Source organism: Mytilus trossulus, chromosome 7 (assembly GCF_036588685.1).
Source record: "Mytilus trossulus isolate FHL-02 chromosome 7, PNRI_Mtr1.1.1.hap1, whole genome shotgun sequence".
In the NCBI taxonomy this organism is placed as follows: domain Eukaryota; kingdom Metazoa; phylum Mollusca; class Bivalvia; order Mytilida; family Mytilidae; genus Mytilus; species Mytilus trossulus.
The window spans coordinates 24,332,476-24,346,729 of record NC_086379.1 but is presented as its reverse complement, the minus strand read 5'-3'; the positions used below and the strand labels follow the sequence as shown (position 1 = coordinate 24,346,729).

General features: G+C 31.5%; 1 long non-coding RNA gene across 1 annotated transcript; it reads right to left on the bottom strand.

Annotated features, from left to right (window-relative positions):
• Positions 1-1,551: 1,551 nt before the first annotated feature.
• LOC134726919 (uncharacterized) lies at positions 1,552-4,644 on the bottom strand. Its single transcript, XR_010108675.1, has 3 exons — positions 4,576-4,644; positions 3,879-3,996; positions 1,552-1,668 (listed from the first exon to the last, which is right to left on the bottom strand). It is a non-coding gene; the product is annotated as an uncharacterized LOC134726919 (long non-coding RNA).
• Between the last annotated feature and the right edge of the window lie 9,610 nt (positions 4,645-14,254).

The following is a 14,254-nucleotide window of genomic DNA, read 5'->3' as shown; positions in this document are numbered from 1 at the left end:
AGAAATATCAATAAAAATTGATATAAAATTATAACTTTACCGCTTCTATTCATCAGAATGTATTGATTCTTGGTTTTTTTAACGGTCTTTAGAGTATAACAAACACCTCTAAAGGTGTTTTCATATATTTTATCAAGCTATAATCTAGATTTCGTAATTTCTTAGTTGACCATTTATTGAATTTTTCAACATGTCAAGGTGAAGAATCTCAAATTTAATAAAAATAATTAAGCATGTATTCTTCTTTTTGTGGTTTAAAGTTTCTTAAGATAAGTAAGTTGCTGAAAAAATATAATATACAGATATAAACAATACCAAATTTTCACATTATTTTTTCAAAATGGTTAAAAAGCTTCAAATTTGCAATTTCTTGAATGAAAAATGTGCGAAAAAAATAAAACTACCCATAACACTTCGGTTTTGTACATTTCATGAGATGAAGATTTTGTAATTTAGTCAAAAACAAACTTATAACCCCATCAAAGTATCATACTATACATAAATTTCAAGAAAAACAACAAAAAACTGACCAACAAAGACTAATTTTTGCAAGAGTTATCTCCCTTCCCAATGTTAATTTCCATTGAAAATCTAAAATGCTGATTTTGAGTTTTCCTCAAGTTAGATTTTAAGGGACTTTTTTCTGTGTTTATAAATGGCATAATACTATAGATTAGAACTGAAACATTTTCTGTTGCAATTAGTTTGAGGTTAAATCTTAGTTTGACTGGACTAAAGTTACAAATTGACAATTTACGAATAAAGCATTATGAAATTGCACAGTTACAAGTAACAAACTTACAATTTATCGATTAAGAATGTTGAAACTACAAACTTAAGGTGCAAGTTAAAAATTGCCAATTTACGAATTAAGCATTATGAATTTCACAGTAACAAGTTACAAATTAACAATTTAGAAATTACACAGTTACAAGTAACGAATTGACAAGTTACGAATTAAGAATTTTGACCCCGTTGGCTTTCCATTCTATTAGACCTCGTGTTTATTCCTGTTGAACCTGATCTCAACTGTTCTTCTAAATTACCAAGGACGATGTCATTTCTTTCGCGTGAAGTTTGGCGCGTATCATGTGACCATCTTACTTTAGTAATCGGAACGACGGGCCAATGAATTTCAAACTCTTTAAAAAATACACTTAAAATTCTATAAAACAGCATTAAAAGCAGTAAAACATTTTTGGTGATAAAAAACAATGTACTGTACGAAGTTATATTATGCGTCTCTATGGTATATGCCCGCATTATCAGGAATGGTAACTCTTCCATAAAGATAGAAATTGTGCAACACCAGGCATCTGTTCCTAGCAATACTTTTTGAAGTTGAGTTATTCGTCTTGAAGAACTATTTCCGCTTGGACTTTCAGTTTCTGTAAGCACAAATGTAAACTGGACTACGCTTACACTCCAAGTTGACAAAATTGCATAGACCAACTTTGTATCCTCGCGGACTTTTGTCTCATTTATGAGAGTAAAAAAGTCCGTTACGTCACATGCCTTTCCTATTAACAGCAGCAATAGACTGGACAATTTGTCGCGTGATAAGAAACCCTTTGGTAGTAACCATCTTCCGAATATAATACAAAGTAGAAATGTGTGTTCCAAACCAAAAATCCAAGTTTCATCGTTAAGATATATAGGTATGACAGACTGAAATATAACGAAAAGATAATTCAAAGATACGGCTATACATAGATATAGGAAGATGTGGTGTGAGTGCCAATGAGACAACTCTCCATCAAAATAACAATTAAAACAAAGTAAACTATTATAGGTCAATGTACGGCCTTCAACACGGAGTCTTGCCGCACACCGAACCACAAGCTATAGATTATTTTGATAGTTATGATGTCATTTTTCGAATTCTGTAGGATATGTTCAGTTTAAAACTCTGATCTTGAAGAACGTTAAGTTATTAATTAATAAGTGGACTAGCACAGTAACTGCCAGTACTCTTACATCGGTGATTTGTCCCTTTTATTTTTATGAAGGTAGTTGTTGTGCTTTGTACTGATCTATTAAGTTACGCCAGTTTGTTCTTATACTTTGCAGTGACTCGGTTACACCACTGGCCAAGGTAATGGAGGGTTTCACTCTATTACACACATGACATAACCGCGTTACATTCATTATGTATCTATATATCTACGGCATTTGAACTCAGGTGAATATTTGTCTCATTAACAATCATACCACATCTACTTGTTTTTACATAATAAACATAGCACTTTGACTGTGATAATAAACATAGAGTAGAAGTTCGGATATTAATGCTATAAGGAAAACAAATGTGTGTAGGATGCAGCATATATGCAATCTATATCCTATCATTTTTATTTACATAAACCTTGTCGGATCGTCCTGAACGTGTATGAAATATTTGCCAATGATTATTAAACGAACATAAATTAATCGATGTTTGAACGCTCGAAGATGATTACATGCATGTGTTTAATCGATTATGTGTGTATAATCTAAATAGTTAAGGATGTTTGCTTGTCATGTTTTGGACTTTTTGTCAGATTTTCGAAATCCTCTGGTTTTATCCATTTGAATGTCTGAAATAAATTTGCCCATGAACCCCCATTTTTCTTTTTATAAATCTTTTACATGTATAATTATAAGCCATTTGTAAAAGCCTTATAAAATCTTATTCATATTTTAATAGTTTTTGAGAACTTAAACTGGTCAATGATGAAGCTATGAAAAATCTAGAGAAAACATTTTCCCGCCAAAATTCCAATTGCTAATATCTCGAAAACAAGCACATTGACCCCTATATTTTTTTTGCTTTTTTGATTTCTCAATTAATCCCCTATCAACATACACTAGTTTTAAGGAAAGTTATTTATTTTGAAACTGAGCAGCAAATATCCTTAAAAGGTAATTTATGTGAGTCAAGGTTTGTATTTTTATTATGTTACATAATTGCAATTGCTTTGGGTTTTGATTAAGTTTTATTGCTTGATCACGCAAATACGCAGCTTATCTGGAGCTATGTAATATGTTGAAGTTCGTGAATTCATTTTGTGTATCAAAAAAGGAAGAATAAAAATTTCAAGTTGTATTTCCACTTTTGTTTTTTTTTCGTTTTCGTTTTTTTTATTTTCGAGATATGAACAATTGTATTCCCCGAATTGCAGCGATTGTACGCTTCACTTTTTTTTTAGTTGCTCTTATATGACCGAGTATTAGAATGTCTTACCACAGAGTAGAAAACATGTCGAAAAATATATTTTCCTTAGTCGAAAATAAAGCCGTTGTACGAAATAGGTCTAAATGTTAACACGCCATGTTCATCAGGATTTCTACGTTTGAAAATTAAAAAAACAACACTCGTATTTCGTGTTAACTTATCAAAATCCCATTGTATGCAATTTAACGATAACACTATATAAATGGTTGTCCAAAAAAGAATTTTGAATTTTACCTTTATCAGGAACGTTTAAATTTATGGATGTGTAATTACCAAGAAACGTTCAGACCTAAATGGACCTAAATAGAACAGCCAAACTTATCGACTTCGCCAAGGGAGTTAGAACCGTAGTTTCGTAGCTTATCAACTTGGAATAGTGGGATAAAAACTAAACCTGTATTGACTCTCGGTGACAGAGAGTACTTCTAAATCTGTATTAAGTATCATTTTAGTACGCTGTGGTTCATTAATAAATACCGTGCCGCGTGCGGTCAGTTTTTATTGTAAGTTGTTTTGTCTGCTTTGTATGGATTTCATTAGTTTAACCCTTCTCAATGTCTTTTTTTATAGTTTGTTCTTAAAAAAATATGTTGTATTGTTACACCACTGTCCCATTTTCGGGCAGGGTTTTGCGAAACAAATACTCGAAAAACTGATTACTTACATTTGATGTGCCTATAGATGTTGTATTAGTTGTACTTGGATTAGTATTACGGAACAGCTCTAGCTGCCATATGGACGGTACATTGACCAACGAATAGGTTAAAATGCAGGACGAAAACCTTGGATATGTAAATAGATAAATAGAACAAATTAAACAAAATAGAACATAATGAATCGCATTGTACATTCAGTAAATATGCTAGTATATACTTTCTAACTTTTTTACAAAATAGGAATCCGATGTTTTGTTTTGTTCCATTTATCGTGCATATTGATTGCTGTGTTTCAGCCAATCAAAAGTAAAGGTAATTAGGGTTTCGTCTGACATATATATTAATTGTATTTGAAACGTAGTTATTTCTAAATAAAACACATGACTTTTGTGCTATTCATGACAACATCACAACAACGCATTGAAAAAACAAACGAAGAACTCGAAGTCACTTGTAAATATATAGGAATAAAGTGATTATTTTATCATTAAACAAAATGTGCTTCGGTCAACCCTCGGTCAACTCTTTTAAACTCCCTCAGAATATTTTTTTGTTATCGTTGTTCGTTTTTGTTGCTGTTTCCCCAGACGTATACTTCATGTAAAATTTGCCTTTCATATACATTTGAAATTCAATGATAAATTGTCAACAAGTATCAAGAATATTTTCAAAGGTTTGTGATAGGTGATGCATTTTGTTTCTTACCATTTAAATTCAACTCCTTTTCTTTTAATTATTATCACAAATCCTTCAAAGACTATTATTCCGACAAATACTGAATATATCCAAAAGAAATCACTGTCTCGCACAATAACGACTCGCCATAAAATTATTACGCTATGTAGCAAATATATACATCTTACAATTAATGCTTGGAAAATATGCACTTTAGAACGCACATCCGTATCAGAATTCATTTCATTTGGAAATGGTTTTTATTTTATTTTTCTGTAAATATTAACCCTATGTCACGTGATTTCGATGATTTGCAAATAACGATTTTTCTTAATAAATAATAAATTATTAATCAATTAGTTAATAAGAGTTTTAAAAATAAAATAATAGTTTATTAGTGATTATTACGGCTTTCTATACTTAATAATTGTTAATAATAATTTATTGAATTAAATAGTTGTTTCATCAACTGAATAATCTCTACAGGCCTTCATATTAGTAACATGTAGTAAGTTTCGAAAACACTGAACAAAAAGTACATGTATTTAGAAATAAACATGAATTGAAAGATATCGAAACGTATAACCGTGTAATCATACAGAGCGCACACACTTTGTAACTTTTTAGGTTTCGAGCGTCACTGATGAGTCTTTTGTAGACGAAACGCGCGTCTGGCGTATATACAAAATTTAGTCCTGGTATCTATGATGAGTTTATTTACAACCACTTGGTTGATGCCACTTCTGGTGGAGATATATTTTCCTGAGGATATCACAAGCCCAGTAATCAGCACTTTTTGTGCTGACATGAATTATCATTGATATGGTTATATTTATAAATTAACTGTTTACACAATTTATAATTTTCGAAATACTAAATTAAAGGCTTTTCTACCTCAGACAAAGATTACCTTAGCTGTGTTTGGCAAAACTTTTAGGAATTTTGGTTTTCAATGCTCTTCAACTTCGTACTTTATTTGGCTTTATTTTATTTTTTTTTACTTTTTTGGATGTATCTATGATGAGTTTATTTACCTGATGTAACAGCAGAGTTTTTGTTACTCAATTGATATTGTCTCCATTTGGGTGATGGTTACAATTGTTTTTTTAAGTATGGATAAATGTGGTTATAAATAACTTTCAGCTAGGGTCAAATATAATATAAATACCAAGACGAGAACATGTTTTCGATATAAAATATAAATACTGCATCGCGAGAATTTTTTAATATGTTGGTGTCACATTACTCAGATTTATCATATATTTAGTACAAAATACAGCTATTTTGTATATCTAATAAAGGTTCTTTTTTCCAGTCTGTATCACCTACCCTGTATCGCATACCCCGTATCGCATGGCTAAACCCGTATCGCATACCCCGTATCGCATGGTAAAACCCGTATTGCATACCTTTTTTTTTTTTTTTTTTTTTTAAACTTAAGTCAGTTTTTTTGGGGTTTTTTTTGCTTAAGATTTTTTTTTCTATTAAATTTTTTTTTTTTTTTTAAATATTAAAAAAAAAAAAAAAAAAAAAAAATAGGTCAATTTTTTAATGACGTCATTGTTTGGTATGTAACGTCACGAACATCAAGTTTTTACAACAATTCTTTTGGCACACTAAATGCAACTGTAAAAAATACAAAACACTCAATAATACAATAATAAACAAAATATTTTCAAAACAACAGATTGTAAGGTAACCTAGGTGCTTCGTATAAATAATTGAGCAGTTATTTTAAAGCTTTGAAACAAGACAAAAGCAGAACTGAAGGTTACCCAGTGCTATGGATCAGAAAACAGTTCATATTATATAAAACTCTTCTGTTGAAATATATGATAAAGCGTATAATACATGGCAAAATCCGTATCACATGCCGTATCACCCTCGACCAATATCATCCCTCGGGCCTAAGGGCCCTCGGGCTGATATTGATGTCTCGGGATGATACGACATATGATACGGATTTTGCCATGTATTATTCTCTATATATCATTATAAATGTAAATAACCAATACTAGTGCATTAACTTATTATTAACAAGTCACTGCACTATTCTTGTATTTATACTACAATCTAAAAAACACATTTTCAATTGTAACAAATTGTTTAATGTGTTAATGTTAATATCATTTGATATAATATTGGGAAACTTCCCCCTTTTATAAAAAGGCCTCATATCATGCAGGCGGAGAACTATACAACACGATGAAATGTACATTACCTGTTGAAATTCGCAATCGATGAACGATGTTGTTTAAGAATGAACTAATGAACTAAAATATCAACAATAAGCATAAAACATAATGATTTATAGTTTGCAGACCAAAAATATTAACAAGGTAAAATATTTTATTGGGGATAAAATTGCAAAAGAAATAAGTTTGAGTCTTTGTACTGTTGGAAAACAAGAACAGGTTGAATAGGTCGTATGAATAATTAATGTCTTACACCTTATGTAAGAATCCGGGGTTTTGATTGGTTGATAGCCAGTGTATTTTTCACCAATTTACTGTTATCAAATGAATATCGTTCATTTTGAACGCCGCCGGGGTATTTGCTAAAAGGATATGCACTTTTTACACTCTCTGCCGTGGTATTTGCCAAAAAATACTCTATCCGACTGGACGCTTGTAACTTCACGATCATCAATGCGTTTTAGTACATTAACATTCGGTGTAATTAAACAGATACATCTTGTTATTGAGGGGTATTTGCGAAAAATACCCCTCCTTAACATGATATATCTGTTCAATAATTTCGGAAATTTCAAAATATTCATGAGAAAAAGTGATATCATGTCAGTGACTGAATATGACATAAAAATATACGATCAACGCACGCAGTCGAAATGCGCGAGTGCCTTGTTAATACTGCACTCGTTCTATTTGAGAAGCCAAAATGCGTTAACTGTATATATTTTTTGTAAATAATAGTCACTGGTCCGATATTACTTTTCCTCATGAACATTTAAATAGAAGTTGCCGAAATTTTTTTTTTTATAATTAGTCATACGACCTCTTCGACCTTTCTTGTTTCCAATGTACACAACGATGCGTGGAATGACTCAAACTTGTGAAATTTCTTTAAAAATTTACAATATTTGGAGAAAAAAAAACATATTTCACTTCTTAGTATTTTTCTTTACAACCTAAGAATAATGATGTTTTATGCTTATCGCTGATTTTTTAGTCCATATTCGAACGAATTCGTTCACCATCGATTTCTGTTTTCAACAGGAAATGTAGATTTCATCGTGTTGTGTGTTTCTCCGCCTGCATGATACATTTTTGTATGAAGCCTTATTAAAGGTTTTTTTTTCACAATAAATTAATAAAATAAATAACATTAACACATTAAATAACAATTTAATATGTTTTTTAGATTGCAGTATAAAGACAATACTAGTGCATTCATTTGACTTGACATATCAACGATATAAGGATTCGGCCCGAAACGGGGGAAAGGCTCGAGAGAGCCTCGCATTTCACCATTACTAAGCCTCATCCTTATATCGTTGATAGATCTATATCAAGTCAATGCACTTTTATTGTCTATATGTGTGTTTGCATACAATTAATATGTTTTATCATAATTTTATATCTGTCTATTCTTTAAACAAATTGGGATGTTTTCTTGGAGTCAAAAATATTTCGTAGAAACTTTTGTTGAAGATCCAATATTCACTGATTGTAGTCACGATGAAATATCTGAAAACAATAAGTGACTTTAGTATACTTTTTCAAAACGGTTACTAAATGTATGTAGGTTTGAGCGCTCGCAAACATGTTTTTATAACGGAAAACATTCTTTATAATGTTATGCCTCTTTCATGCAAATTTAAAGACCAAATTCAGTGGTGTATACATGTACCAGATTTGCATATTTAATCATTCAGACTGTTTTGTTAATAAATCAGGATGTAAGTTCATTCTTTTGAATAGAATTGTACAGTTTTCATTTTTTTCTAGCATGCTATATGTTTGAGGTTGTTTTGAAATGGTAAAAGACCATATGCTGACCTATACTGTGCCTACATCAGGCATCCGATGGATTTTGTTTTCATTGACAATCTTACGATATCAACCTACGTTATGTCACATCTTCTTTCATTTTATAAAGTGTTTCTTAAATCTTGGTTATAAACAATATAATATTTTTTTCTGGATTTTGATTTGATGCTCTCTCCCTATTTTGAATATATTCTATCTGTGCAAATTAATTCTGATATTTGTATCGCATAGTTTTCAGTAGTTCGTGCTCTTATCAAAACATCTACAAGTTTAGTAAACTCAACTCAAACTCTACCGAGCATTAACTCAAATGTTTTCTCAAACTCTTAACTACTCTGACTTGACTCGAATGCGAAATATAATTCGAACTTACCTCAAGCTCGAACTATAATTCGAACTTAACTCAAGCTCGAACTATAATTTGATGTTTGTAGATGAACACATCCTAAAAGATATAACTGTATGACAGAGGTCTGAACAAAGTTTTAGAGGTGAAGTGAACTCAGAACGATAGTAATCAGGGGGGATCCAGCCATTTAAAAAAGGGGGTCCCAACCAAGGATAAAGGGGATTCTAACTATATGTCCCCATTCAAATGCATTGATCGGCCAAAATAAGGGAGGAAAGGGGACCCCCCCCCCCCCCGCCGTGATCCTCCTATGGCATTCTACAAAAGATGTCTATGTATGGTGTTTACATCTCAATATATTTAAAAAAATATCATATATAAGGTGATTTTAACCTGCAAAAAATCAAAAAGCCGAAGATGTGGATGAAACAGAGCGCAGGGCTTTGCGCTTTTGTTCTGTAACATAACAGCACACTTGCGCTGAAAAATATGGACATATACGCTTTAAACTTTGATTCAACGGAAACGATAAACTTGACCTTTGCACTTTTTACCTACGAAAAATACAAAATTCAAGGAATGATATTGACATTTTTTTTTCTAAAGCTTACATGTATCTATACAGACCACAATATCCAAAAAATTTTTATTCAAGTAAAATATGATAAAACGAAATATAGTAGACTAATCAGGCCGATAACAAGGATGTTTTAGTGCGGGTTATTAGGGGTCATGACTTTCAATGAGTGACGTAGAAGTAAGCTTTTAAAATTATTCAATTTTCTATGTAACATGTATTTTTACAAAATCTTCACAAATATAAACTTGTACTTTAAATCATAAGTGTTATGTAAGGAAACAACTATATGCAATATGTACACTTTAACGACTTCTACTTCATACTACATCCGTATCCATCATGACATGATTTTCAAAAGGAACACCCTTATCTACGACTGATCTCCATCTATCTCTATATAGAATAGTTTCACAAGAGAATTATTAAAACTAATCAGAGGTAAGATTTAATTATGATTTTTTTTATATTTGTTGATTTCTTTAATTATATCATTTCTTTTATTTATTTATCTGAGAACACGTGTATTTTTTCAACTGTGATATGGAAGAACTCAATCTAATCAATAACATTCATTGACTCAGCGCTGTTTTTTATTTTTTAAATAATCGTGGTATATTATAAATAACTGTCGACAAAAAATTTCCACTTCACATCTTTCACAAAAACGAATATATTAAATACCACAACCCTCCCCACAAAGATGCATGGTCGTTATCTACCACCGAGAACATGAACAGGATCATTAGGCTAAAATCCTTTCTTTGTCTTTTTTTTTTTTAAGTAACTTAAGTATCAGAGCCTAGATGACCGAATAGTCGAAGTAGTTCACCTACTGTACTGTATCACTAGACTAGCTGTCAACAATGAGACTGTCAATTCCAACCATACACGTGGCATGTGCAAAGATCGGTGGCTACTTCCTGGTAATCCGGCTCCCTTCACCAATACGACTTTAACACCACAATAGAGCCAAAAGTGCTGAACGTGGCGTTAAAAAGCAGCAGTAAATCAATCATTAAATTCCCGTCAATATGAAAAACAATGATATAAGGACTGCACAGTCTTTATTGCTAATAATGTGGTATATTTGTTTTACTCATTGTGAAAGGCGGTATAAAGGTGATCTATAATTTTTATTTTTTGTTTCATTTTGTCTCTGGTGGAGAGGTGTCTCATTGGCAGTCATAACAATGTTTTATACACAAGCACAATGATGTAACATGCAAAAACTATATAATTTCACAATTCGTCCTGTAATAAATGAACAAAAAACATATCGTATATATAGTAAGAAATGAATATCGTGGACAAAATGTAAATTTATTGAAATAGAAACAACGGCTTTGTTTAATCTTATAAAATGATGTTTTTAGACGAATTAATGTCCTTCCTCAAATATAAATGATGTTTTAGACAATGTCCTTCCTCAAATATAAATGATGTTTTAGACAATGTCCTTCCTCAAATATAAATGATGTTTTAGACAATGTCCTTCCTCAAATATAAATGATGTTTTAGACAATGTCCTTCCTCAAATATAAATGATGTTTTAGACAATGTCCTTCCTTAAATATTATAAATTGTTTTTCCCCACGCCACATTAACTTGACGAATCGTGATGAAACGTATTAGGAAGTTTGCGTTATAATTACACCACAGGGGCAATACTAGTTATTTTTGGGTTACTATCATGTTTAATTTGGGTGAGGGTTTATGTATGTTGTTGGGTTGCAGATCCTTTTATCAACATTTATTTTTTTTTAATTAGAAGTACATCTATAACGCCGCTATAAGTATAATATTTACTTGTACAGAAAAGTAATTGACATTACCAGGCGTATATTTTTTACAAACCTTTCAGAACTTAATGACCATTTTGTACTTTTTTTGGCCTCTTAACCTTTTTTTTTTAAATTTTAGCCGTTCATAGATTTGTCTTTTATAGACGAAACGCATAATCCATGACATACAGTTTTTTTCTCTATGAATATGACTTAACTACGGAAGCCGATAAGGGCCATTCAAAAAAAATAATTAATGTCGTAATTACGACATAGCATGTCGTAATTTCGACATAACGTGTCGTTATTACGACATCGCTATGTCGTAATTTCGACATAACATGTCGTTATAACGACATCGGTATGTCGTAATTTCGACATAACATGTCGTTATAACGACATCGCTTTGTCGTAATTTCGACATAACATGTCGTTATAACGACATCACTATGTCGTAATAACGACATCACTATGTCGTAACAACGACATATCTATACTAAAAGAATATGTATTATGATTGACAAGAGACTAACAAATGACACAGAAATTAACAACTATAGGTCATCATAATGCCCCCAATAATTAGAAAAGGCCCCATATATATAAAAGAGGGAAAAAAGATACCATACGGAGAGTCCCCGAAATGCTGTGTGGCAGACAGTGTTATTATTTAATCATTAGCTCCCTTGGTAAAACTCCAAATTTCATATCTAATGTATTGTATTGTTAAATAATTTACAAGAAACTTATAAAGTATATATTTGTTAATTGCATAGCTTTTGCTATTTGCATTCATTGGTTAAAGATTTCTATTTATATTGTAAAGTTAAATATTTGCATCGTCGCAAAATCCTAGGTTACCTTCTTTGAATACCTTCAGTGAGAAACTTATATATTTTTGAGATTCCATTTCCAATAATTATAAATAAGAATTAAATTAAGGCTTTGTGATAATATTGTGTAATATGTAATATATATTGTATGCATATGATAAAGAATTGAATAAAGATAAAAAAAAAAAAAAAAAAAAGTTACTGGACTAAAATATCGTAAATTAAAGGACTGTACAGCCAGACAAGGGTGTATCAGATTTTTATTAGTTGGAAGATTATTTTTTGGATTGGTATGGGGACTGATTTTGCAAGCCAAGCATCCCATCTCCCGTTACATAAGCGCAAACTACATGGCATCTTGTATTAAGGGTGAATTGAAGTATTGATAGCTCTATTTCTACTTTCAAACGTTGGGCACGATTTTCTGTTACACTTAAAATGCGGTGTCAAAGAGGGATTTGGACTTCGATTAATTTTTGCAAGTTTATTCGGTTTTTATAGTGTTGGTTGATTCTGGTTCTGTTCGTTTTGTGATGTCATTTTATCAAAAATTACCTCGAGTTGTGGAAATCGATTTAATAATGTTTACCCTTTAAGTTATTTCAACTAAAAATGCAGTACAGTCGCAAGTGATGTAGGAAGGAAAGACAGGACGGAAGTACATGTATACGATTTTCTATAAAAAAATTTATCATAGGGTAGGATGTTTAACTCTCAATGTGCATATCATCCACTGTGATATCATCCGTCATTGTAAACTTTCTATATCTTAATTCAACCCCAATACAAATATATCTGACACTCTGCAAGGAAATCGAACATGTTTATCCTTGGTTAAATTTGAATAGAATTGTATTTTCCCTGGCATATATGTTTTCGAAATACACTCCTTCAATTACTTGAACCTAAGTTTGAGAATTATTTCCCCAAGTCATCTTCAAATATATACATTTTAAAATATAGTAATCTACTCCTGGATCGTCCGCGAAAAAGGCAAATATAATCCCGGGTTTTTATTAATTCGATGAAACGGTTTTCGTCGCTGTTTGGGATTCGTCTTTCAATTACCTCCATTTCATGCACAAGTTTATATTGACGAAAAGTTCCGGCTTCGCTAGTACATGATTTAATTTTTATCACGACAGTTATAACATGAATAGCAGGAAAAATCGAGAAGTAAAATATTCCGTGAACTGGTATTAAGTCTTGTTTTGCGGACGACATTGCGAAGATTCTGTTTTAAATCCTAGGGGTTGTAGGAACATCGTGCACAACGTTTGTAAGTTGAAATAGAGCAAACTATACTACAATTTACCCTTGTTACATAAAGCCATATAGTATGCGCTACATATCAGGAGATAGAAAGAATTGCTTGCCTTGGTAGGACAAATGAAACGTGGTTTAATTTACAGCTTTTTGACCATTGGTATCAGTCACTCAGAGATGAGATCTATAAAATATATAAATTTCTTACTTTACGTATCCAAAGAAGGTAGCCTAGGATTTGCGACAATGCAAATATCAAACTTTACAATATAAATAGAAATCTTTAACCAATAAATTCAAATAGCAAAAGCTATGCAATTAACATATATATATTTCATAAGCTTCATGTAAATTATTTAACAATAAAATACATTAAATATGAAATTTGGAGTTTTACCAAGGGAGCTAATAATTAAATAATAACACTATCTGCCACACAGCATTGAAGGGACTCTCCCTCTGGTATCTTTCCTCCCTCTTTTATAGCTGACAATTCGGGGGCTTTTCTAATTATTGGGGGTATTATGATGACCTATAGTTGTTAATTTCTGTGTCATTTAGTCTCTTGCAAATCATAATACATATTCTTATATATATATAGCGATGTCGTTAATACGACATAGCTATGTCGTTAAAACGACATAGTTATGTCGTTATTACGACATGATATGTCGAAATTACGACATAGCGATGTCGTTGTAACGACATGTTATGTCGAAATTACGACATAGCGATGTCGTAATGCTATGTCGTAATTACGACATAAATTACTTTAATTGGTTCTTCTATACTTTTACTTAGAATTTAACGGTTCTTTTATCATTCTAATTGGGTGTAAAAATAATAAATTGTTGACCGAAGCATTTTGTACATGTATGAAGCGAGCAAGA